Source organism: Aquarana catesbeiana, linkage group LG05, assembly GCF_042186555.1.
Source record: "Aquarana catesbeiana isolate 2022-GZ linkage group LG05, ASM4218655v1, whole genome shotgun sequence".
In the NCBI taxonomy this organism is placed as follows: domain Eukaryota; kingdom Metazoa; phylum Chordata; class Amphibia; order Anura; family Ranidae; genus Aquarana; species Aquarana catesbeiana.
The window spans coordinates 126836206-126864147 of record NC_133328.1 but is presented as its reverse complement, the minus strand read 5'-3'; the positions used below and the strand labels follow the sequence as shown (position 1 = coordinate 126864147).

Sequence of the window (27942 nt, the reverse complement as noted above, 5' to 3'; positions counted from 1 at the left end):
CTCTAAACCAGAGAAATGACTGATCCCATGACTGCTGAGCACTCAATTCTAGGTCTTCATGAAGCAGAGAGCGGTGATGGTCTGTCACTAGTCTCTGCTCTGCCTCTCCAGCACTCACTGTAGAGGAGGCCGGCACAGCTGGCTTTAGCTCTTAGCCACACACTGAGAGGCAGAGCCAGCTATCAGGCATCTGGGTGGATCCTGACAACATGGTTGGGATCCTTCCAAAGCCTAGAGTGGCTCTGTGACATCTGCTGATAGCAAGCTTTAGCCATTCTGGGTTACAGCATAAAATCCGCAAGAGAAGTATGGCCAAAAAAAGCTTTGACCATGCTTCTCCTTTTAAGTAGCCTTGAGTGTGCCACCTGATGGCTGCTAATTGTAAATATTAAAATGGTAATATGCAGTATTTCCTATTTTCCGGATTTAAAAAGTTATCATTAGAGAGTGGTGTGCTATTGTGATTATTATAACTTGTGATGGTTGTAACTTGAAAGTGCTTTTCAAACCACTGTTCTGCTGAAATCCTCTGCTGGTCAGCATCCAGAAGGCATATATACAGGCTTCTACAGAACTGTCTGAAAGAGTAAAACCTCTTTAAATGATGAAAATGCACCTTCACTTTAAACCTAATCTCATCTTTCCTTGCCTCTCCGTTTTCCAATTGGATATAGATTCTTATTTTATTTATTTTAAGACTTATTGTGCTGCAAAGCAGCACTTCTGCATTTATCACCTAGGCGAGGATGATGTCCATGTCTCCCTTCCTGATTCTACATCTGAACAGATGTGCTTCAGGTCCTGAGCGCCCCGTGGCACATCTCTGCATGCGCAGGACCCCCTGTACTTCTGCGCATGTTGGCTTACCCATCTTTGCTCATACATAGGGGTATTACAGAAGTCCCAAAATTGCACCATCTTTCTGCATAGAAACATCCTGTGTGTGAGCAGATATGGTGAAAGGCTCTGTCATGATGTGACGATCAGGGCAGACCTCTTCGGGATATAGAAACCTAGAAAAGTGATGGCAGAAAGACTGAGCAGTCCAATAAGTCTGCCCCTTTTTTTGTCTGCACATGGGCCATAATGGTGGTGCCTGGGGGGTTGAGCCACCAAAACCAGGGCTGAAGTTCCTTTTATATTATATACTTTAATACTGCCCCTTGCAGCATATTATACCATACTTGCTTTCCCTTAGCCCCCCTTTGCTCCTGCCAGTGAACAATTGGTGGGAGCAAAGGGAAGGTGAGTATAACATGGTGCAGGGCCAGTTTTAAATTTAACTGCAAAGCTTTGTATTGCTCCTCTCTCACTTTATTCTTTGCTTTTATTCTTGGGCAGAAGTTGCATTAAACTCCCTTATAGCGTTAAGAGCATTTCGGACTCGTTACCAAGATTTTTAAGCCTCGTCAAGTGATGCCCTGTGTGTGTATAATAAAATGTTTGTTTTTTTTTTTCCACACTACTAAAATGGGAAATTATCATTTTTTAAGCTTTGCAACCATGTCTTTAATGCGCTGTAAACCTCATACTGTTTTACTGCACGCTTGCACTGCATTTATATATAGCGGCGGTTGCAAAGCACCAATGCCTGCAGAATTCTGCAGGCAATACAAAGCAGTGGTAATGTTGTGTGTCCACCTCCATCTGCTCCCTGTTTTAACAATTAGCATAGCATTGATAGATGATCAGGAAACACCTGTTTTTGACGCCTGTAGAAGGAAACTTCAGAGAATATATTTTGTTATACTTTTTAGCTTCATGTGTATGTTTGAAATACTAGGTCTGTTCTCCAAGTACAAACCACTAATCTTAAAGCACTTGCCAAACTGTAGCTGAATATTGAAACACAGTAACGCTTCGGCTTCCACACAGCTTATCTCATTCGTGTATTCTACCATGTTCTCAGCGGAACAAGATCTGTATCCTCATGTAACCTTGCCGTTGTGCTCAGCATTGTCCTTCTACACAGAGGGGCAGTGTAAGCTCAGATTTAGAAGATCTCACAACTGCCCAGACAATGCAAACACTCTCCTGTGATGTTCTGATACTGGTGTTTACGTTGAATAAACACTGTTATTAATGCAACAATTGTCTTTTTTGGGTGTTAGGTGCAGATCAAAGTGGACATCTAGAAGTTTTCTTTATTAAAGGGTTTGGATACCCTTCTTGGTGAAAATTAGTGAAACAAATATTTGAAGTGATGGATCTCTAACCAAACAACTATTTACTCATGACTAAGTAATAATCTCCTGTTTTTTGTTTGTGTAAATTACTTGATAGAAAAATGTAGTAATTCGTATCAGATTTCTGTCTAGTAGAATTCTAATTGCCGGTTTTGGATGCCTCAGCCAACACAGACTATGTGATCTCATGCAAAGGTAGACACACCTATCACCCAATCCAGCAGGCAAAGTGGGTATAATGTGTATTGCTATTTGTACTGACCTTCAATAGATGTGACTAAATATTGATATTCAGCTACATTCATTTTTGTGATTCGTAAAGGCTCATATATATATATATATATATATATATATATATATATATATATATATATATATATATATATATATATATATATATATATATATATATATATATATATATATATATACATACATTTTTTTAAATAACAAACCACGTTATACTTGCCACCTCTGTGCAGTTGGTTTTGCACAGAGCAGCCTGGATCCTCCTTCTCCGGTCCCTTTTCTGTGCTCCTGGCCCCTCCCTCCTTTGAGTGCCCCTCAGCCAGCAGCTTTCTACAGGGGGCACCCAAGCCGAGTCAGAGCTCTGTGTAGCCATTAAGACATGGAGCCCCGACCTGGCTCTGCCCCTCTCTCTCCCCTGATTGGCTGGCTGACTGACTTTGATAGCCGTGGGAGTCAATGGCGCCGCTGCTCTCTCAGCCAATCAGAAGGGGTGTCCTGGATGGCTGAGGGGATCATGGACATCGCTGGAGAGAGAAGGGTCTCAGGTAGGTAATTAGGGGGGGTGCTGGGGGGCTTCTATACACAGGTTTTCTATTTTAATGCATAAAATGCATTAAGATAACCTTCTGCCTTTATAACTCCTTAAGCTGGCTATACTGCACATGTATCCTAATTTGTCCAGTTCAGCAAGCACCAGCCAAGTTTTGATCCATGTATGGCCATTCTGTTCGTAGGAAGATGATCTATCAGTCAACTTCTCATGAACCAGCAGTTAAACAAGTCTAGAAAACAAAACTGAACCATGTATGACCAGCATAATTGAACGTTTACTACGTGTGGATGGCTGCTGTTTGGTTTGGTTCTACCTTGCTACAGATGGCTTCTACACCGAGCACTGTATTTGTGGGTGCTGCAGGGATGAGAGCAGCGGATGTGGCAGTAAAGGGCTCCAGTCTCATCCCTGTGCCCTCCTCACTCCTTGTCTATTCACAAAATCCTTGTGTTCTTTTCACAGAATAAAATGCATTCGAGAGGAGAGAAGGACAGCTATGTGGCATTCTCTCCTCCGTTTACATAATATCCTGCATTCTCAGTAGGGTAGAGTCTTTACCAGTTGCAGACATTCTGGGGGTGGGGCTGTGCTTACCTGACTTTTTTTTTTATTTTTTTTTTTTGTGTTGCATGGCCCTGCAGCACCCAAAAAAAAATGTCAGGCAGGCGCAGCACACCCAGCAAGTCCACAGCCCAGTGCTTCAGTGACGGCAGCAGTTCGGAGTGAGACTTTTCCTTTCCTGCTCTACTCGGACAGGGACAGAAGAGGACCTCCTCTCCTCACTCTGAGCTTTCACTGCATATGGTGTCTGGTGGGAGAGTTTAGGGAGTGGCAAAATCTTCACTGAGGGTTCTCCCCCTAGCTGGGGGGGCGATTGGGGAACTGTACTGTGTTAGGAGGTTTGGTCTGTACTGAGAAGGTAGACTGACGGGAAGCTTTAGGGATGTTAGGGGAGTTATATACTACGTGGGATATGTGCCTGTGTGTTAAACACTCCTTATGTAGGCACTATAGACACATAGGGGAATTTTATCAAAACTGGAGTAGCCAGAGTCTGGAGCAATTGAGCATGGCAACCAGTCAAATTCTAACTTTTATAACCAAACAAGCTGAAAATAGAAGCTGATTGGTTAACATGCACAAGTGCTCCAGATTCTGTCTGCTCCAGTTTTGATAAAATTCCCCTCATTGCGTCCTTACATTTCATACTCCTGGCCACTCTACTCCAAGTACATTACCCCTGAAGTTCTTCTTTATGATGGACTGTGTAGAAAATCTAATGTAATGGTTTTATTTTGCTGAGAATTGTACATATGTTACTTATGTGGCACAGTCATTAACCTCCCTGGCGGTATGATTATTTCGGATTTTAGGTGCTGAAAGCGGTACAATTATTTTGCATGGAAATTTGGCGTTTTATATTGTAGGTCTGTAATTCTTAACAATAACACACTTAAATCTGTCCAAACAAGAGTCTAGTAGATATCCCGGGTATGATAAAGTTTGAAACACAAAAACATAAATTATAATATAATAAATAAAAATAAACAATTAATAAAAATAAAAATAAATAGTAATAGTAATAAAATAAATTTCCCCACGATTCACTATCGCTCAATTCTGCAAGTGTTCTAATTTACTATCGCTGTTTTCTAGATGGTCTAAAGCCACTTTTGACGTAAAGGGACACTTTTTGGTTGCTATGGACAATCTCCAGTTTCCAGGCAGAAAGAACAGTATATATCACATAAAACTGCATGCAGGGCATGGGCCAAAGCACTGGGGACAAAAGGGATGTGAAATCATTTCATACAGTACTGTAATCTGTAAGATTACAGTACTGTATGTGTTATGATTTTGACATTTTTTTTTAATTTGCCGCCAGGCTCCGCCCCCGTGCGTCGCGACGCTCGCAGGGAACGGAGCCTGGCAAGGAGAGGCTTCGGACGAGGACAGAGCCCACGGACACTGCAGGGGACATCGCAGGATCCCGGGGACAAGGTAAGTAAAGCCACACCAGGATCCTGCGATGTAATCCCGAGTGTGGCTTGGGGTTACCGCTAATGGTCCTGATTTTTAACCCCGAGCCACACTCGGGAAAACCGCCAGGGAGGCTACAGTATATGTTTTTGGTAGCATGTGTGTGCTAAGTATAGGGGAAGTAGACTCCCTTTTTAAAGTGATTGTAAAGTCTTGTTTGTTATTTTTATATAAAAAAAAAAGTTATACTTCCCTGCACTGTTGCAGTGGATTTGCACAGAGCAGCCCAGATCCTCCTCTTCTGTGCTCCAAGCAGGTTGCTATGGGGGCACCCGAGTCACAGCTCCCCTGTGTCCAATCAGACACAGAGCCTCTCTGTCTCTCCTAACTGACTTTGGCCTGGGCGGCCAAGGCACTTGTGGACATCCCTGGACAGACATTCCACACACTGCTTTATTTCTTCAGGCCATTTTTTGAGGGGTGTAAAAGTGTGCTAAGTATTCCGCTGTTTTTTCACAAGGCTTTTTATGAACGGGCGAGGAGAGAGGAGTAGGCACGGAGGCAACTGGAGCCCGCCACAGCCTCTGCTCTCATTACTGTAGCATGCAAAAGCTATCTTGTAGAAAGGTATGGATTTTACACCAAGCAGCAGCCATCCACACAAGGGGGATTTACTGAAACTGCAGAGTGCAGCTCTGCATAGAAACCAATCGGCTTCCAGTGTTTATTTTGTTTTATTGTCAAAGCTTAATTGAGCTGTAGTTAGAAGCTGATTGGCTACCATGCACAGCTACACCAGATTTTTAACTCTCCAGTTTTAGTAAATCCACTCCATAGTATACATAAAATTTGGGTTAACGTACTTGGCTAGCATACATATAGCAACTGATTATATATGCAGTTCTTGATTATCCCTTGAAATGCCTAACTTGATGCCTCCCTTTCCTGATCAGCCCTATTGTTCAGTGGGGGCTGAACAATTACAAGACCAATAAGGAGATTCTGGAGGAATAAATGTGTTATGGCTAACATCAACCTGGTAGGAAAAGTCAAGATCTGCATACACTTAGCTGCCTGCATCTCCCTCTCTGCTCTGTCTGAACTGCCTAGGTTTAGTGATGGGTTTCATTTGTGTCACAGTAGAGAATGATATATGTTTTACACCAATCCTTGTTCATTTATTCCAGGCTGATCTATAATGGTCCTATACACATTTCAGCAAAGCATAGCTTGTCAATCCCTCCAGTGTTCACTCATAAATTTAGCTCTATATAAAACAGTTTTTTTTCCTTGAGATGATGGAATCTGCCAGACACATTGTCTCTCTTACCCAGAATTGGAACCAGTTGTTGTGTTGTGTGGAGGGAAAGCGAACAGAGGAAATTAGTGTTTTACCTCTCGCTGCCCAGAACCCTTGTGAGGATTAAACCATCGAAAACGATCCAGATTTCTTATGGCTGCTTGTGGAGGAAGGAACAAATTGCTCTGTAAGAATATAAACTTTCAGTGTTCTTTTAGTCTACAATCATTATTTCTAATGCTTAAAGCAGAACTTTATAGTCCCCTAAACTAATGTGCATCTAGTGATATGAATACTTAGGGCAGTATGTACCCAGATGGTCAGAATCCAGATTTGCTTTCCAGACATTCATCTCTGGGCACATGCTGCCCTAATCGTTTACAGCGCTAGGTGCACCATCAAGCCTGGTCCAACCACAACAGCTGTCGGCTTCTCATAGGGTTTGACCGGCTGCCAGCAATAATAGGGCTGAATGGGATCACCTGCAGCTAAATGCCAGGGCCCCTTCCTATGGGGCTTAACACCCAGTGTACATGGGACCTAAATGAAATCTAAAGAGAGGCATAAATAGAACACATAAATACTAAAGCATTGGGATTGATTGACTAACATTGTAGAGTGCAAAATCTGGTGCAGCTGTGCATTGTAGCCAATCTGCTTCTAACTTCAGCTTGTTCAATGAAAGTATAACTGTAGGCAATTTTGTTCTTTCCCCATTTTGGATAGAGTAAGGGGCGGTTATAAGACCTGTAAGTTCTATTTTTGCCTTCTTTGTCCCAATGGAGAGATTTACTTTCACTTCCTGTCCCATAGCCAGAACAGGAAATGAGAGGAAATCCCTGCAATTCAAGGTAATATCTTAGGGTCCCCCAGGTCACCGGAAATAGTGTCCCCATTGGAAGACTTTCTCTCTATTTACTTCTCTGGAAACGAACAAAAATGTGGGATTTCTTTTACTTTCACTTTTAATGATAATGGTAAAAGGGACAAATGGAGAGGGTGAAGTTGTACCTTGAGTTGTATAAGCTTTGACAAAAAAACAAACCTGGAAGCTGATTGGCTTCTATGCAGAGCTGCACCAGATTTTGCATTCTCCAGTTTTAATAATTCAGCCACATTATGTTAGATGTGAACATGTATGAATGCTAAGGTATGCATGTGTGTGTGTGTGTGTGTGTGTGTGTGTGTGTTACACTTAGAAGTATGTATTGCCTATTATAGGAGCAGTACTCCTGATAATCCCTTAATCTCTCTTCAGAAGGCTGGCACCATCTTTGTTCAGACATTATCCATATCAGCATCTGTTTCTTATAGTTATCCTTTCCCTAGTTAAAACAATCCTGTAAACCCTAATGCCTGTGCACTAGCCTTTAAACTCTAATTTGAAACTTGTACATACAGGTAAGCCTACAGAAAGTCTTAAATGTAGGTACAAATGATATCTCATAAACTTTGTTTAGGAAATATTCACAATTTTAGCAGCCGGTGACATCACTGCGCTCTGTATTCAGAGCACTGTGCCACGATTTTGACTCCTGTTTGCATACGCAGGAGTGACATCACAACCCGGTCTTTCAAATGATTGGAGAGTGTAAACCCAGAAGGAAGACCGGGTGAAGATTGAAGCCCTGGCAGCACAGACAGCGCACCGCTGGATGGCTTAGTTTGAAAGGTAAGCCGGCCATATTGTGCTGGCATGCAGTGCAACTAGCACATTATGGCATTAACCTGCTGTGTCTCAGCCAATCAGGAATGAAAGTCTCGGCCAGCTGAGACATTCGTTAACAGAGATGGGGCTCAACTAAGTATTGGGAGTCTGCTAAACACAGAAGGCTTTTTATCTTAATGCATGGAATGCATTAAGATAAAAAAAGTCTGCCTTTACAACTCCTTTAACGTTTGGGCTCTCCCATAAGTTTGTCTTAGTGAGAATGGTCATCTGGACAAACAAAGGATAGATATTCCCAATGGAAATACAGATGGCAATAAAATATGACTGTGTTCTAACCTTTCCATGCTCTAATCATATGCTAGCCCATGTACAAGTCTCACACATCTGGCCTCCTGGTGCTAGTAATCATTTTTCTAATGTTGGATACGTTTTGTAGCAAGCCTCCTCTTCTAAACCGTGTGTGATCTACTCAGTGCTTATATGGTTGTCTGTCTTAATTTTGTAGTGTAGATGTCTGTCAGGGCACATCTGGAAGTTCTTCCATAGGTCAGTGTATGTTGACCAGTGCATGTTTGTCTGTTAATGTAATGTTATACATGTGGGTTTAAGGCTGAAGGATATCTAATCAAGAAATTGATTATATTGCAGCTCACCAAATCAACAATTTGCCACTAGCAGGTGTGCTTAAAATGATCAGCTTTTATTAACCTAAAACTTTTATCCCAAAAGGAGAAAACTGACTGTTTCTAAAGTATAAACTGGGGTTAAGCTTCAATTTGTTAGATGTACTAGCAGATTTAGATACATTAACCCTCCCCTCCTTCTAACAATGCTGCTGTGTGTTGAGCCCCTGTGCTCCTTCATCCAGAGTGGGGCACTCTAATATAGGAGGTGTGTTACTGGCCATATCACCAGCTGAAAACAGAGGGAAGAAAGCCTGAAGGCTGGTTCACATCAGATGCAGTGGGACTGCGTTGGGTGGCTATTCCAGAGCAGTCTCACCGCATAGACAACGCAAAATGTCTTGTAGTAATTTACACTACTGCATTGCGGTGCTGTGCGGGCACGATGTGCTGAAAAAAAGTACTGCATGTAGTACCCTTTTTTTTTTTTTTTTTTTTTTTTTTTTTTTTTTTTTTTTTTTGCTGTGCAAGGCAATCGCTGCCTCGCACTGTGTGGGCTGGCAATTGAAATTATTAAGCTGTCTGTGTGACCTCTAAATAAGGCTTGTTTAAAAAACATTCGATCCACTGAACTCAGTGCATCATCACTGCACTGATCTCAGCCAGATCGCACAGTACACCAGCTCTAAAAAATAGAAAACTAATGGCAGCCACCACATCTAATGATTGGTAAGCTGCAATATATTACATTTTTATTTTGGGTTCAATGCTGATACCTTTTTTGTAACATATTAGACCCATGTTCGGGGTGTAACCTGTTATATATGGACTGCCGGTCCCTGCTCTCCCCCGATTTACCGTTCTGACAGCTAGCAGGAGATCTTTTCCCCCAGCTAACTGTCACAATCTAAAAGAAAAGACGTGGCAGTGCGGGGCTCCGCCTGCCTGGCCGCGTCATCCATTCACAGCGTTACAACCAAGATCTGCTGATCATGGGATGGAATGCTTTACAGGTCCCTAACAAAAATAAAAATAATTGCATATGCATGCGCATTTGTAAAGATGAAATCCTCCTTTTAAGTTTTTGCTTTTAGCTCCAATAACACCTGAGCATTTTTGCACACGTTTTCATGCCAAAGCGTGAAAATGCTTAGCAGTATGCGTCCCATTATTTTTAATACAGGTTGTTCAAATTTCTATGCTCAGTCACTTGAATTTGAATGCTTGAAAAGGAACATGAACTTTTTTTTTTAGCTGTGTCACTGTTTTTGGCCCCATAGACTTCAATGGAAATGTGTGGCACAAGAATTTTGTGCCTGAACTACTCTCCTTCTTTCTGCTCCCACCCAGGTGATTGTGTAGATGTGCAAAAATGTTTGTAAAACTCACTTAAAAAAATGTGCGTGCAAAAATGCTTACTAGGTAATTATGAATGGAGGCTATAGGATGGGTTTTTCATTTTTGAGGATTTTATGAGCTTGGGATTTATAGTATATGGCTTTAGTTTAAGAGCTTAAAGAATCAGGGGTTTTAGTTATGTAGTTTGGAGACCTGTGGGTTGAGGACTGTGGATTAGAAGGGTTTAGGGGTCATTACCGTGGAACTGAACTAGAGAGGGAAAAAAATAGGGCAATATTGCCTGTTGTACCCCTGCAGCTGATTTTTTTTTTTTTTCCCTATTACTCACTTACAATGCTGTACTGAACTATGTATATGTGTGTTTTATTTAGAAGCAGGGTTTTCTTCTTCATGTCAGAGCTCTAGCAAGGAGAACAGTGAACAGCACAGCAGTGACCTCATCAAATCTCCTCAGACCAGCAGTGTCCTACATCTCACACTGCAGATATACAGCTATGAGGTTGTAGGCACAATGAGGGCCAAGGCACCCCTTTACATACCAAAAACCAACTGGCAACAGGTTTAAGGTCTAGGTTTTCCCAGTAGTATCATTTTGCAGGACAGCTTTGTCTGCACATACAAATAATTCTTTAATCCCCTGCAGATTTTGTAAGTTTGCCCAAAATGAATGGTTTATAATTTTTATTCTAGGTGTATTTTAAATGATAGAGACAGAATATGAACCAAAAATCCAGAAAAAAACACATGATACAAATGTTATAAATTAAGTTGCAGTTCAGTGGGTAAAATAAGACACCCGTCCACAGAATCTTTTTCATTCAAACTTCACCATCATGGGCAAGACCAAAGAGCTGTCAAAGGACGTTGGGGGCAAGATTGTAGACCTGCACAAGGCTGGAATGGGCTACAAGACCATCAGTAGAAGCTTGGTGAGAAGGAGACAACTGTTTGGAGCGATTATTTGCTGAATGGAAGAAATACAAAATAACCACAAACGCCCTCGGTCTGGACCTCCTTGCAAGATTTCGCCTCATGCGGTAAGGATGATCATGACAAACGTGAGGGATCTGCCCAGAACTACACGGAGAAGCTTGTGAATGATCTCAAGGCAGTTGGGACCACAGTCCCCAAACAAACCACTGGTAAAACAATTTGCCACCATTGATTGAAATCCTGCAGCAACCGCAAGGTCCCCCTCCTCAAGAAGGCACATGTACAGGGTAGTCTGAAGTTTACCAATGAACATCTAAACGATTCAGAGAAGGATTGTGAGAAAGTGCTGTGAAAAATGTGCTGGGAGAAAAATGCTATGACCCTAAGAATAAAATGATAATGGAGGGGTGGTGCTAGGTTGGTCTAAAGAGTAGAGTTAACCCACATCCCCAATAGTCTATACATATGGAAATTTGTTCCTCATATGGGACTTTAAAGGGAAAAAAGCTACTCTGTAGTGATCAGGAGTATAAGGTTTTATTAGCAAAGGGTATAGATATACACAGATCTACAATGCAAAATAGAAGATACAAAAGAGTACAGGATGCGTGACACAATGCGCATGCAATACAGTATATGAGGTTACAATCATTGACTCCGTTGCATATAAAACACATACGCGGAGTACCCGACGCGTTTCGAGTTTTGCTCTTCTTCAGGGATGTATGATTGAGACCAGCACGACAAAACATGTCTATAATTGAAAAAACAGTCATGAGCCAAAACTATAGCAGCAAAGGAAAAAAATGGTTAACATAAGTATAAATAATACCATTCTAATTAGAACATATTCAGGTAGGTACTGACCATATAGTATTGCTTAGGGACATCATATATTGCTGCATCCACTCTAAAAACACATTAAGAAAACCTATAGGGAGCAGAAAGCCACTGTTCCTGTACCAGCACCTGATCCGAAGTGGGCGAGCCGTGCGTGCCAGGCCAAGCGAAAACCACAGGGAGGGCTCCCCAACAGAGGGAACGCAGGGACACCTATCAATGTGTTGCTAATCCAGAAGGTGGGACGCCAATCCCTGAGGGAAGAGAGGGTACACAAAATTGTACTGGGCTATGTAGAGACCAAAAGGTGCCTGTGGCCACAAGGGACGCAAGTCCCACACGCACATGCACACATAAGTTGATTATAAAGGAGGAAATACCTGTTGGTGTGTCCGAGTCTGCGAGCTGGTGGTAAGTAGGCTTGGAATTTTTTCCTGGGCATTCCCCAGGTTTTGTTGTTATCTGGTGTGTCCGAGTGCAGGAATATAAAATCCTGCCTAGCAGAGAGGCGGTGCCACCGGCAAGGCGCTGTGAAAGCCACAATCCCAGAGCCCGCACCAGTGTACAGTGGGGCCTGGTGTAAACAGCCTGGATAAAAGGATGTGATGAAAAATAGGAAGAAAAATGGGAGGGGGTGGGGGGGGGAGAGAAGAGAGAAAAAGAAGAAGAAAGCGAGAGACAGAAAGGAGGGGGGGGGGGAGGGGAGGGGAGGGAGGGGGGTGATGTGGCACATGGTGTGACAGGAGAGCAGAGGGGTAATATGCAAAATGAAATGCTTGGATACCTGCTGGGAAGTCCTGGTGGGAGAATGTGTGCTGAACTGCCTTGCAACCAGGGGGTACAAAAGGAGGGTGCTAGGATGCTATACGCACCACGATTTTGGAGCCTGCCCCGGGGTCCAGTATAGCCCGGGGTGCCCAACCTGGAATGGAAAGGGATATGTTTAATGTCCAGAGGGGATACCCGAAATATATGCTGAAATAGGTGTGGGGCTGCAAACAAGCACACACAGGAGGTCAGCGCATACCGAATAAAAGTTTACCTGTAGTGGACCTGGGAGAAATATAATACCGATGGTCGGGAGGCCGTTGCGTGGAGGAAAGGAAGCAGGTGAGTATAGGGTCCATTTAAATGTGGTGCGGGAGTGGATGGCTCGGCCAATCCCGTGAGTGGTCGTGGGAGTGGCCAAAGGTGTTCGTATACATCCCCCGAGCCTCTGGTGCGCGACCCGGCCCCCTTCTCCCCCCCTTCTCCCTTCCTTTCTGTCTTTCTCTCTTCCTTCTTCATTTTCTCCCTTCTCTTCCCTCACCCCCCCCCCCCCTTTTTCTTCCTATTTCTCATCACATCCTTTTATCCAGGCTGTTTACACCAGGTCCCACTGTACCTTGGTGCAGGCTCTGGGATTGCGGCATCTACATCGCCTTGCCGATGGCACCGCCTCTCCGCTAGGCAGGATTTTATATTCCTGCACTCGGACACACCAACAGGTATTTCCTCCTTTATTATCCACTTATGTGTGCATGTGCGTGTGGGACTTGCGTCCCTTGTGGCCACAGGCACCTCTGGCCTCTACATAGCACAGTACAATTTTGTGTACCCTTGGTGTCCCACCTTCTGGATTAGCAACACACTGATAGGTGTCCCTGCGCTCCCTCTGTCGGGGAGCCCTCCCTGTTGTTTTCGCTGGGCTTGGCACGCACGGCCCGCCCACTTCGGATCAGGCGCTGGTACAGGAACAGTGGTTTTCTGCTCCCTATAGGTTTTCTTAATGTGTTCTTAGAGTGGATGCAGCAATATGTGATGTCTCTAAGCAATACTATATGGTCAGTACCTACCTGAATATGTTCTAATTAGAATGGATATATATATATATATATATATATATATATATATATTTGTGTTAACCATTTTTTTTCCTTTACCACTATACTTTCGGCTCATGACTGTTTTTTCAATTATAGACATGTTTTGTTGTGCTGGTCTCAATCCAACACCTCCTGAAGAAGAGCAAAATTCGAAACGCATCGGGTACTCCCCGTATATGTGTTTAATATGCAACGGAGTCCATGATTGTAACCTCATATATTGCATGTTCATCGTGTCACACATCCTGTACTCTCTGTTGTATCTTCTATTTTACATTGTAGATCTGTGTATATCTACACCCTTTGCTAATAAAACCTTATACTCATGATCACTACAGAGTAGCCTTTTCCCTTTAATGACCCTAAGAACCTCATCCCGACAGTCAAGCACGGAAACATTTTGCTTTGGGGCTGTTTCTCTGCTGGAGGTACTGGACAATTTTGCCACATTGAGGGGCCAATGGACGTGGCCATGTGTAGCAAAATCTTGTATGAGAACCTTCTTCCCTCAGCCAGAACACAGGAAGATGGGTCTTCTAACCTGACTATGACCCAAAACATACCGCCAAGGCAACAAAGGAGTGGCTCAAGAACAAGGACATTAAGGTCATGGAGTGGCCTAGCCTAGAGCCTACTTACTAGGAACAAACAATATGTCTCCTCTCCCCTGACAGAACAGGGATTTGTGTGTCTAGCTCTCATTACCGCAAGCTGGTGGCGATCGTGCCCGCTGGCCACTCACATCGGGTCCCCCGCCTTGCTGCGCGTGTGCCTCCGGCGGCTCTTAAAGGGGAAGACGTACCTGTACGGCAAGTCGTGGGAACATACCACTTTGCCGACGTATATCGGCGTTAGCCAGTCAGCAAGTGGTTAAAGGAGCTGCAGGAATATCTGGCAAGTACTGGCTGTGTGATACATGTGACAACAATCTCCCATATTCTTCTTCATGTGTCTGGGCTATGGGGTAGAGTGGCATCTGAAGTCTCCCAAAAATATGTGGGAAAATGTGTTATGGTCTGAAACCAAGGTTGAACTTTTTGCCCAGAATTCCAAAAGATATGTTTGGTGCCACGGCTGGACTGGGACAAAAATGTGGCCCTGGACTTCATCCAGACCGGCCCAGGGCACAACACATCAGGGTTCAGGGCACAGCACATCAGGCCACATCAGGGTACAGCACATCAGGGTACAGCACACCAGGGTACAGGGCACAGCACATCAGGGTACAGAGCCTAGCACATCAGTGTACAGGGCACATCAGGGCACAACACATCAGGGTACAGGACATAGCACATCACGACACAGCACTACAGGGCACAGTACATCAGGGTATAGCACATCAGGACACAGCACATCGGGGTACAGAGCCCAGCACATCAGCGTACAGGGCACAGCACATCAGGGCACAGCACCCAGCACACCAGTGTACAGGGCACATCAGGGCACAACACAGGGCACAGTACATCAGGGTACAGGGCACAGCACATCATGGTATAGCACATCAGGACACAGCACATCAGGGTACAGGACATCAGGGCACATGACATTGAGGCACAGCAGACCAGGGCACAGGACATTGGGGCACATCAAGGCACGGGGCACATAAGGGCATAGCACATCGGGGCACAACAGGACACATAGCACATCGGGGCACATCAGGGCACGGGGCACATTAGGGCATGGTGCACATCAGGGCACATTATGGCACATCAGGGCACGGGGCACATGATGGGGCACAAGGCACATTATGGAGCACATTATGGGGCACATCATCAGGGCACATGGCACATTATGGGCAACATCAGGGCACGTTATGGGGCACTTCAGGGCACATTATGGGATTGTTTACTAGCCAGCATGCAGAGTAGCGCAGGAAGTGTCTGTAGTAAGTTCTCTCTCATGTCACGCTGCTCCCTGGCGGCCCCTCCTCTCTCCTCTCCCATCCCAGATGATGTCACAAGCCAATGGGGATAGATGAGAAGAGAGGAGGGGCCGCCGGGGAGCAGCGTGACATTAGAGAGAACTTACTACAGACACTAAATCTGGCTAAATCTCGATCTACTCGTCAGGCGCCAGCTGTCGGCGATTGACGGGTAGATCGCAGCGCACCGAAGATGCAATAGGCAGATATGGCGGCCGCTGAAACCAGCCCACTGAGTCATCGGCCCACCGGGAAACTCCTGGTAGTCCCAATGGCCAGTACATCCCTGTTTGGTGCAAAAACACTGCACATCACCAAAAGAACACCATAACCACAGTGAAGCATGGTGGTGGTGGCAACATCATTCTTTGGGGCTGTTTGTCTTCAGCTGGAACAGGGGCCTTAATCAAGGTAGAGGGAAATATGAACAGTTCCAAATACCAGTCAATATTGGCATAAAACCTTCAGGCTTCTGCTAGAAAGCTGAAAATGAAGAGGAACTTCATCTTTTAGCATAACCACGACCCAAAGCATACATCCAAATCAACAAAAGAATGGCTTCACCAGAAGAAGATTAAAGTTTTGGAATGGCCCAGCTAAAGCCCAGACCTGAATCCGATTGAAAATCTGTGGAGTCATCTGAAGAGGGTTGAGCACAGCAGATGCCCTCACAATCTGACAGAATTGGATTGTTTTTGCAAAGAGTTGGCAAATATTGCTAAGTCAAGATGTGCTGATACTCGATATACGCGATACAAAAAGACAGGGCTGTAATCAAATCAAAAGGTGCTTCAACAAAGTATTAGTTTAAGGGTGTGCACACTTATGCAACAATATTTTATTTATAACAGAACAGTGGGCGGGTCTGTTGGCCCCATTTCTGACAGGAGAACCTCAAAAGGCCTATTTTGATCTGGAACCGGATAAGGCCCAGGACTTTGAGACCCTGAAGACAGAGATACTCGCATGCTTGGGTGTCACTATGGCAGTCCGGGCCCAGCGCGTGCATCAGTGGACCTACTCCAGCAACCAGCCACCTCGGTCTCAAATGTTCGACCTGGTCCACCTCCCCAGGAAGTGGTTGCAGCCGGAGACCTTGACGGGCCCTCAGATCGTGGAGCGTGTGGTAATGGACAGTTACCTGCGTGCGCTCCCTGCTGCTCTGAGGAAGTGGGTCAGACAGGAGGACCCCAAAACTGCAACCCAGTTGGTAGATCTAATGGAGAGGCACTTTGCTACTAAGGACTTGGTGAACCCGTCTATGCCCCACTTCGGTGTGTTTAGAGGTACAAGATTGCCTAGCCGTTCTGGTAAGACTGTTCCGGGGTTCAAGAGCATGGGGAAGTTAAATTAGACTGTTGTTACAGCTGATGAGACTGTGGCTCCTAGACCTGGAGACTGGCCAAAGAAGCCAGGAAGGACCGTTAAGAGGACTTGGGGGTAGAGCATATACTGTGTTTTTGTTGCCATGCATTTGGGCATATTGCTGCAAACTGGTCACATGTACTGTATCATGTCAGACTCGCAATGAAAAAACAAATGCGTGTTACTTCAGTGGATGGGAAGCCACTCACAGCCCTGCTAGACTCTGGTAGCGTGGTGACCCTAGTCAGGGATGATTGTGTAAACCCCACAAAAACGACACCACAGTACTATTGGGGTAATTTGCATCCATGGGGACACTCAGGACTACCAGACAGCGGTGGTTGAGGTTGATACCCCCTGGGGCAGTGTAACACATTCAGTGGTGGTGGTACCTTCGCTGCTTCATGAAGCTTTAGTGGGGAGAGATTTTCCCCATTTCTGGAATTTATGGGAGAGCAAAGGGAGGCTGGTATGTAGAGCTCCCCCTGCTGGGGAAGCACGGGAACTCTCATCAGACCCTTTTTGCCAAAAGGAAGGGGATGTTGTTTGTGGGATCAAGGAAGCCGGAGATCCTCTTCCTTTCCCTGTCATGGCTGGGGAGCCAGAGGACCTGGAAGCTAGCTCCCAGCCCGGGGGACATCTTGGTATCGAAAAGACCAAGGAGAGAATCGCCCAGAGATTTTTCTGGCCTGGGTTGTATGTAGATGTCAGGGAGTACAGTGAATCGTGCCTCGAGTGCCAAATGCCAGCATTTTCCCAGTCCCCTTGTTCCTCTACCAATAATCGAGGTCCTGTTTGAGAGAATTGGCATGGACCCAGTGGGGCTGGTACTGAAGTCTGCCTGGGGTCACCAGTATATTTTTGGTAATCCTGGACTATGCGATGCACTATCCTGAGGCCATTCCCTTGCGTAACACCTTGGCCTCTGTTTAATCTACAACTGCCATGATGCTGCACATGTGATCCGTTATGACACCAGCCATTGGATGGTTTGACAGTTTGGTTGAGAGCACAACCAATGGGAGGGTTACATTTCCGGCACGTGCCGGAAAGGTAACTGTTTTATGGATGGGTTTACTTCCGCTTTAATATCATACCCCTTATGTGGATGGGATATACTCTTGCCTTTTTATTACGGAGTTACACTGTATACACAATAGACATGGGTATGACCCTTTGTTACGGGATCCCTTAACGGTCAACCTTTTCTATATGAGGACAAGGGAGGAACTTGGAATTCACTAATATTCGGATAATTCTCTCTTAATAAACCCCAATGTTTTTTAAGGATATTGTGAATATGGATGCTACTGTGACACAAATGGAATTCTCCTATCATTTCTATGGTGATGCCTATTATCTGCTAAGTGTGTAAGTTCCCTTTTAACTAATGAAGCTGGATAACCCGCTTAACAAGCCTGGTTTCCATTTCATTTAATCTTCACATTGTTGTGGTTCACTAACAATTTTTAACCATATACAGTTGGCTCCTAGGTATCGAATTAAACACTCCATGGGGGTGAAAACTCTTGTAGTGTAATAATTGATTACGATCAGTATTTTTTATAAAGAGATCATGCTCTATGTTCGTACCATTTATTTTCAGTAATGTGTCTAAAAATGAGTTCTCCCTATTACTGTACAAGACATTACATTTCAGACCTGGGACTAAATAATTGGTATACTGATCAAACAATAAAAGGGTTCAAATGTCGCCATCCCACACTTTATCATTTATAAATCTGAACCACCCCTTACAGCAGGGGTGTCCAAACTACGGCCCTCCAGCTGTTGCGGAACTACACTTCCCATGAGGCATTGTAAAACTCTGACATTCACAGACATGACTAGGCATGATGGGAGTTGTAGTTCCTTAACAACTGGAGGGCCATAGTTTGGACACCACTGCCTTACAGTGTTCAGTAAACATTTTATTATAAATAAAGTCTCAATTATATTCATAAATATACAGTGGGGACGGAAAGTATTCAGACCCCCTTACATTTTTCACTCTTTGTTATATTGCAGCCATTTGCTAAAATCATTTAAGTTCATTTTTTTTCCTCATTAATGTACACACAGCACCCAATATTGACAGAAAAACACAGAATTGTTGACCTTTTTGCAGATTTCTTAAAAAAAGAAAAACTGAAATATCAAATGGTCCTAAGTATTCAGACCCTTTGCTGTGACACTCATATTTTTAACTCAGGTGCTGTCCATTTCTTCTGATCATCCTTGAGATGGTTCTACACCCTCATTTGAGTCCAGCTGTGTTTGATTATACTGATTGGACTTGATTAGGAAAGCCACACACCTGTCTATATAAGACCTTACAGCTCACAGTGCATGTCAGAGCAAATGAGAATCATGAGGTCAAAGGAACTGCCTGAAGAGCTCAGAGACAGAATTGTGGCAAGGCACAGATCTGGCCAAGGTTACAAAACAATTTCTGCTGCACTTAAGGTTCCTAAGAGCACAGTGGCCTCCATAATCCTTAAATGGAAGACGTTTGGGATGACCAGAACCCTTTCTAGAGCTGGCCGTCCGGCCAAACTGAGCTATCGGGGGAGAAGAGCCTTGGTGAGAGAGGTAAAGAAGAACCCAAAGATCACTGTGGCTGAGCTCCAGAGATTCAGTCGGGAGATGGGAGTAAGTTGTAGAAAGTCAACCATCACTGCAGCCCTCCACCAGTCGGGGCTGCAGTGGCCCGACAGAAGCCTCTCCTCAGTGCAAGACACATGAAAGCCCACATGGCGTTTGCTAAAAAAGTACCTGAAGGACTCCAAGATGGTGAGAAATAAGATTCTCTAGTCTGATGAGACCAAGATAGAACTTTTTGGCCTTAATTCTAAGCGGTATGTGTGGAGAAAACCAGGCACTGCTCATCACCTGTCCAATACAGTCCCAACAGCATGGTGGTGGCAGCATCATGCTGTGGGGGTGTTTTTCAGCTGCAGGGACAGGACGACTGTTTGCAATCGAGGGAAAGATGAATGCGGCCAAGTACAGGGATATCCTGGACGAAAACCTTCTCCAGAGTGCTCAGGACCTCGGACTGGGCCGAAGGTTTACCTTCCAACAAGACAATGACCATAAGCACACAGCTAAAATAACGAAGGAGTGGCTTCACAACAACTCCGTGACTGTTCTTGAATGGCTCAGCCAGCAGTGGCGTGGCGTGGGGGGTGCCGTGGCCCCGGGCGTGACATTTAGGGGGGCGCCAGTATGTGTCACTACTGGCTGCCTCCTAATTTCAAGTTCCTATGTCCCCCGCGCTCTGGCCGCCATGTTAAGTGTCAGGCGCCCTGTGATTGGGCGTATGGGGGTCATGTGAGGCGTAGGGCTGGCCTGTCCGCGATCGCTCCTGAAGTCCCGCCTCCGCACATGACCTCCATACGCCCAATCACAGTGCGCTAAACACTGAACATGGCAGCAGCCAGAGCACAGGGGAGCGAAGCAAAAATGTGAGCCTCCGCTGTCTTCTCATCGTCCGGACCAATGCAGGCCAGGACAAGAAGGTGAGTGAAACTCCCTCGTGAGAGTCTTGTTACTGGCCCCGCGGGGGGGGGGGGGGGGGAGACTGTAGGCAGGACAGTATAGTGTAGGCTGTGTAGTATAGTGGTCAGTGTAGTATGGTGGTCAGTATAGTGGACAGTGTAGTGGTCAGTGTAGTATAGTGGTCAGTGTAGTGGACAGTATAGTGTAGTGGTCAGTAAAGGAATCAGGTTGGTCAGTGTTGAAATCAAGTAGGTTAGTGTAGTGGTCAGTATAGGAATCAGGTAGGTCAGTAGTATTGTATTTGAACGGACTCGGGGAGTGTTAAAAGTCCGCAGGTTAGGGGGCGCAAATTACTTGCCTTGCCCCGGGTGCTGACAACCCACGCTACGCCACTGCTAGCCAGAGCCCTGACTTAAACCCAATTGAGCATCTCTGGAGAGAACTAAAAATGGCTGTCCACCAATGTTTACCATCCAACCTGACAGAACTGGAGAGGATCTGCAAGGAGGAATGGCAGAGGAGCCCCAAATCCAGGTGTGAAAAACTTGTTGCATCTTTCCCAAAAAGACTCATGGCTGTATTAGATCAAAAGGGTGCTTCTACTAAATACTGAGCAAAGGGTCTGAATACTTAGGACCATGTGATATTTTAGTTTTTCTTTTTTATTAAGTCTGCAAAAATGTCAACAATTCTGTGTTTTTGTGTCAATATGGGGTGCTGTGTGTATATTAATGAGGAAAAAAATGAACTTAAATCATTTTAGCAAATGGCTGCAATATAACAAAGAGTGAAAAATGTAATACTTTCCGTCCCCACTGTATTTGCGTATGGGGGTGCGACATTGGAACCCATCGCTGCGCCTTTAAGCTGCAAATAATGGGTCTCTTTAAATAAAAAATAGTTCTCTTCAAGAACAATTTTAAGCAATGCAAGCAGAAAATCAAGTTGTTTATCATTATAGCACTGTGACTGTATCAGTAGCCCAGCAGTCTTCCATACCCAAATCATGTGGAATGACAGTGTAAAGACTAGAGACGTCCCAAGTGACTAGAAGAGTCGGGTCCCACTTGTATATTCCTAATTTTCTCTAAAAAATCACCAGTATTACGCAAATATGATCTGGTGTTAATTACCAACGGAGTGAAACATCTATCCAAATATTGCGCTAATGGAGTGGTGACTGACTCTGTTCCAGACACTATAGGACGGCCCAGGGGGATTTAAATGGTCCTTATAAATCTTTGGTAATATGCACATTACCGGTGTGACAGGATAATTGCATATTACAAATTTTTGGGTGTCATTATCAACAATACCATCTTTAAGGGCTCTCGATACCACTTTTTTAAATTCTAGACTGAACTTGAAAAACAGGACAAGAGTCCAACCGTTTATATGTATGCATATCTGATAGCTGTCTTAGTACCTCAGCTTCATACCGCGGTGTGGCCATAACCACAATCGCTCCCCCCTTGTCAGCCGGTTTGATAACAATATCTCGCTGAGCCGACAAGGAGGACTGAGCTTCACTTTCTTTAGGACTAAAGTTGTTTGGTATATGGTCCAATTTAGACCTGTCACCTAAAAATGAATCTATGTCTGCATTTACTTTATCAATGAACACCTCAAAGGCAGAGCATGAGCTAGGAGGTACAGTGGTGCTTTTAGTTCTCAAATGTAAATTCTTCATAGACAATGGTAATACACCTGGATCTGGTAAACCTTGTTTCAAAGAAAAATAAGCTTTCCATCTAAGTTGCCTCTATAAGCGATACAAATCCTGTCTCAACACAAATTCATTCATGTTTTCTTTAGGGCAAAAGCCCAAACCTCTATTTAATATCTGTACTTCAGTTTCTGTCAATGATATCGAAGAAATATTTTATACCACATTGTCCTCTAATGCCTCTGACGGTTCCGGAGTCTGGTTGTTACTCCCCTGGATACTCCTTTTCTTGTATCGTTTGCCTCCCCTCCTGATGCGTGGTCTGTTGTAGCTTCGGTTAAAAAAGAGGTAGTAGATACATTAGCTGATGACCCTGTAGAGGCAATTAAAGAGGAGGAGGTAGAGATTTGTTTGTGCTGTTGTTGTCATCCTTGTCTGTATGCCTTAGAATTAGACCAATTGTATACGCAGTTGTTGGTATAATCATCCTTGTCTCGTTCCAGTTTAGTATGTTTGCGCCATTGTGTGAAATGATGGTATTTAAGCCATGTCTGTAGCTTTGACTTTAGATGTGTGTTTGATCTGAAGAAGGGCGTAAGCCCAAAACGTAATATGAACTTACACATCATGTAATGTTTGGTTCAATAAAGAAATTTTAAGTGCAGCGATCCTTTGGACTTTTTCTTATATTTTGGTCCAGCACTAATTTAACCACTTGCTTACAGGGCACTTAAACCCCCCTCCTATCCAGACCAATTTTTAGCTTTCAGCGCTAACGCATTTTGAATGACAATTGCACGGTCATACAACGCTGTACCCAAATGAAATTTTTATCATTTTTTTTCCCCACAAGTAGAGCTTTCTTTTGGTGGTATTTGATCACCTCTGCGGTTTTTACTTTTTGTTAAAAAAATGTAAAAACCTGAATTTAAAAAAAAAAAAAAAAATTTTTTTTTTATATTTTGTTATAAAAAATTTTTAACGGGTACTTTTTCTTCTTCATTGATGTACGTTGATGAGGCGGCAGTGATGGGCACTGATGGGTGGAAGTGATGGGCACTGATGGGTGGCAGTGATGGGCAGCACTGACAGGTGGCACTGATTGGCACTACAGATGGGCATTGGTAGGTGGCACTTGTTGGCATTGATAGGTGGCACTGTGGGCACTGTTTGGCACTGTGGGCACTGTTAGGTGGCACTGTGGGCACTGTTAGGTGGCACTTTTGGGTGGCACTGATGAGGAATGTGTTGTGCTTCCACTTCGGGACCGATGTCCCTGACATCTGAGCCGGTGATCGGCTTTTTTCTCTACTCGCGCTGTCAGCGCGAGTAAAAAAAAAAAACGATTACCGATCTTCCTGTTTTACATCATGTGATCAGCTATCATTGGCTGACAGCTGATCACATGGTAAGGGGCCGGGACCGGCCCCTTACTCAGATCGGTGATCAGCCCAGTCTCAGTGACTCGGTGATCACAGCGCGCCCGGCGCGCGCAGGGAGCGTGCACAGGGGAGGACGTCATATGACGTCCTCCCGGGAATGCAGGTCCGCGCTGTGGCCGTCATTCAGCCATAGCGCGGATGTCTAGTGGTTAAGACTCTGTGCAGCTTTCCTCTTATTATATATATTTTTTTTTCATAGTATAGTTTGGGGGTTGTTTAGCTCAAGTGTAGCACCCGCTAGCGAGAACAGTCCACACAAATGATTTCTTTTGAGGGCTTTTTGGCCCACTTTTATTAACCACTTCAATACAGGGCATTTTCACCCCCTTCCTGCCCAAGCCAATTTTCAGCTTTCAGAGCTGTCGCACTTTGAATAACAATTGCGCAGTCATGCAACACTGTACCCAAATGAAATTTTTAATATTTTTTTCCCCAATAATAGAGCTTTCTTTTGGTGGTATTTGATCACCCCTGCGGTTTTTATTTCTTGCGCTTTAAACAAAACAAGAGTGACAAGTTTGAAAAAAAACACAATATTTTTAAACTTTTTGCTATAATAAATCTCCAGATTTTTAAAAAAAAAAAAAATTTTTTCCTCAGTTTAGGCCGATACGTATTCTTCTACATATTTTTGGTGTAAAATATCGCAATAAGCGTATATTTATTGGTTTGCGCAAAAGTTATAGCGTCTACAAAAAAAAGGGGATAGATTTATAGCTTTTTTTTTTTTTTTTTACTAGTAATGGTGGCGATTTGCAATTTTTATCGTGACTACGATATTGCGGCGGACACATCGGACACTTTTGACACATTTTTGGGACCATTCACATTTATACAGCGATCCGTGCTATAAAAATGCATTAATTACTGTATAAATGTATATATAAAAATTTACAATTACTGTATAAATGTGACTGGCAATTAAGGGATTAACCAGGAGGGGGCGCTGTAGGAGTTAATTATGTTCCTAAGAAGTGATTTTAACTGTGGGGGGAGGGGACCGATTGGTGGTCCTCTGTATAAGGAACACACCATCGGTCTCCTCTCCTCTGACAGGACGTGGATCTGTGCGTTTACATACACAGATCAGCGGTCCTGCTCAGTTACCGTGCAATTGCGGGTGCCCGGCGGACATCGCAGCCGCCGGGCACGCGCACCAGGACCCGAGTGACGTGGCGCCACCTGAAGGGCCTGGAAGGCTGTCACGTCATATGACGGCGGCCCAGGATAACAGCTGCACCGTCCCGCCGTCATATGACGGTGGGCGGCAGCAAATGGTTAAAGAAAATCAAACCAGGTTCCAGCAAAAGTCGTTTCCCTCAGAGGGGGGTTTCACCGCCAGCAACAAATAAAAGGATATTCAGCCTCCTGGCTTACACATGCAGCATAGCAAACAAAAATACCAAGCCACCTGGCTCTCTTCAGCAGCGGACGCACCACTGCTCGGGCTCCCACATGGCGCTCTCCTGACTACTACCTCAGACTCAGGCTTTCACCTTGCAGCCTGCCCTCTCTGGGTACTTCAGTGCACACCTGCACTCTCTGGGTTCTCCCTTGCAAGCCTGGATTCCTCAGGAGGGTGGAGCCCAGAACCCTGATCCTGACTCTGCTATCAGGCCCACACACACCTGAACAATCAGTGTGACGGTGAATCTCAAAACCCGGACCCAGGACTACGGATTTCATCCCACTTGGATCTCTAAGAAATCCCCGGGCTCCAGGTCCCAAAGTGGACTTTAGTAAATAATGAGGAAACTGAAAAGCCAGTTTCCTCCTAAACAAGCAAATACACTGGAGCCCCTCAACCTGCCTGGTTGAAAATCCTGTATTCATACACTGGTGGGGTACCTCACTACCTCGATATATATTGTGTGTGTGTGTGTATGTGTATGTATGTGTATATATATATATATATATATATATATATATATATATATATATATATATAATATATGTGTGTGTGTATATATATATATATATATATATATATATATATATATATATATATATATATATATGTGTATATGTATATGTGTGTGTGTAAAATGTACAGCACTCTATGTATCTCTAATAAATAAAAAAATATATCGCATGCAATATACTTTTGTGACTTGTGCTTCTTGTAGATGCTGTTATCCTTCTGTTTGCTGTAGCGTGTGGAAAAATAATGCAGTTATAAAAACTCTTTAAAGTAGGTATTTTTGGAAAACTGACATATTTTATTAATCAGAAAAACTGAGCTGGAAATGTTTAAAAATTGTATAACCTGCATGATTTCCATTAAAAAAAAAAAAAAAGGTTTAGGTTCAGGTATAAGCATCATGTTAGATAGAGCCTTCCAGTACAAGTCTATAAAACAACAGTCTGTTCAGGATGAAAGCAAACCTTATTCACTGCTGGGAATTTCAGCAACTATTTCAGTGCAGTGTTTGTTTTTTGTTTTTTTATGTCTGGATTCCTTCCCATTTCTTGTTTTCTATCAAATGATCCAAAAAAATCCTTCATTTCTGATTACTTGCCATACTCGTTAGCTATTGTTTGCCAGCTAATATGTTTCTGCTGTGCAGCAAACTACATGTTCTAATTAAAATAAAGCGAGTGGAATAAAGTTTGTAAAATGTAGGACTGACTCAGCTTTCAGAAATGAAGTTCTGCACACTGGGAAGGACATTGGAGAGCCATTATGAAACACTGCTTGGCATCCAGCTCCAGTGCAGACTGTTTTCTTTGATATAATATAATTATATCTATTTTATGTAGTCCCTTTTCAATTTTTTTCTTGTGGTGAAATGTTAGGACATTTAATATGGAGTGGTTTCCCAATTCATAAGTGCTTATGCCTACAGCTATGTTCCTTGTATGCATGCTACAAATAAGTCAAATAAGCTCCTTTTAGGAAAGTGCCAACAGAACCTTTGAGTACTTGGTGAACTCTGAATACAAAGCAGTGAGACACACCCTGTTTTGGTCCTTGTGTGACATCCAGCTTTCATTTTAAACTGGCACAGAATGGAAGATATCTCTCCCAGAGCGATGGAAAGTCTGCCTGTCCATGATTATATCCTCAATCCCCAGGAAAATCATGATGCACATTGTGATATTTGTGTTTTTTAGCTCAGTGGTAGAAGCAATTGTAGTCAACACCAGTGTGAACTCTGATTCAGGGCTTGCTAGAACAAAAGCAATAAAGAGGGCGCACCAGCCTAGTGCATTACCATAAAAATGATTCATTGGCAAAATTAATACTCCATTGTACTCACAAAAGAAAGCAACTTCTGTCGCAAAGAATCAAGATGATGCTACACTCACTCCACTGTAACTATGGAGGAAGCTGTGGTTGTCACACAAGCTGGACTTTAACCATTGTGTGTGGGACTTGTGTATGCCTTTGCCTTTATGTGTAAGCACAGGGGAAGGGGGCGCTTTTTGGTCCATTTATGGAGACATCTGGGATCTATTAGACCCTACATCTCTCCTCCTGTCCTTCAATGCAGTCAATTAGACGCAGATTGGTCTGATCGGCTGCTTTCCTGGCCGCTAACAGCCAGGCAAACAGAGCCGAAACTGGAAGTGACTAAATCTTTCAGTTTATGGGATCACAGAGGAGGAGGAACAACATTGGTTCCCCTCTGTGTAGTGCCGCCAGCAACCACCCTTCCGCCGCCTGCAGAAGTGATCGAGTGGCTGTTCAGCCACTCTAATCACTTCTGGTGAAGAAGGAATCGCCGGCTGAAAATGTTGATACCGGGATGATAGTTGCAGGCATTCTTCTGGTATAACCACATCAACTCCAGGACGTCATATGATGTCATATGGGCGGGGAGTGGTTAAAGGATAAGTTTACCTTTTTTGCAGGTAAAAAAAGTGAATTTTTTTTTCTTCTGGAGCCTGCTAATTGCAGGTACAATCCTGGACTCCTGCAGACTCTCAGCAAAGGTGTCTGCCCATACCTCTTATGGGCAGGCAGTTACCTGGGAGCAGGAAGAATAAATGGACTTCCAGAGTGCTTACCAGCGCCCTGGCAGCTCGTTGAAACTACAAGCTAAATAATAAAAATCCTGCGAGTTACCCTAAACAAGCCCTAAGCTACAATTAGCATCAGGTGTGATTAAAACAATCCATGTGAAGGTGAATCAAGTGCCTATACACAGCTGCTATGCATCAAACGCAATCCCATAATATGTGAAAAACCTGTATAAAACTAGAAAAGCTAGAATTTCTGTGGAAATTGTGTGAAGTGTTCTTGCCTCCACCTACAGTAGTCTACAACTTGAGTGGGCAGAGTATAACTGGGTGGAGTGGCTTGAGTAACTGTTGTGTGGTTGGAGTGGCTGGAGTAACTGTAAAAAGTGTTAAAAAGCTTAATATTTTAAAAAGTATAAATAGTTAAAGTCCCATCATTAGCTGAAAGAGCTGAACATTTTTTTCAAAACATTTATTTATTTATTTATTTTTAACCACCTCAATACTGGGCACTTTCACCCCCT

General features: G+C 43.9%; 1 protein-coding gene across 1 annotated transcript in view; it reads left to right on the top strand.

The window, feature by feature from the left end:
• The window catches only part of CPVL (carboxypeptidase vitellogenic like), a 212441-nt gene that overhangs the window by 45874 nt on the left and 138625 nt on the right, over nucleotides 1–27942 (top strand). The gene's annotated exons all lie outside the window — the stretch shown is intronic.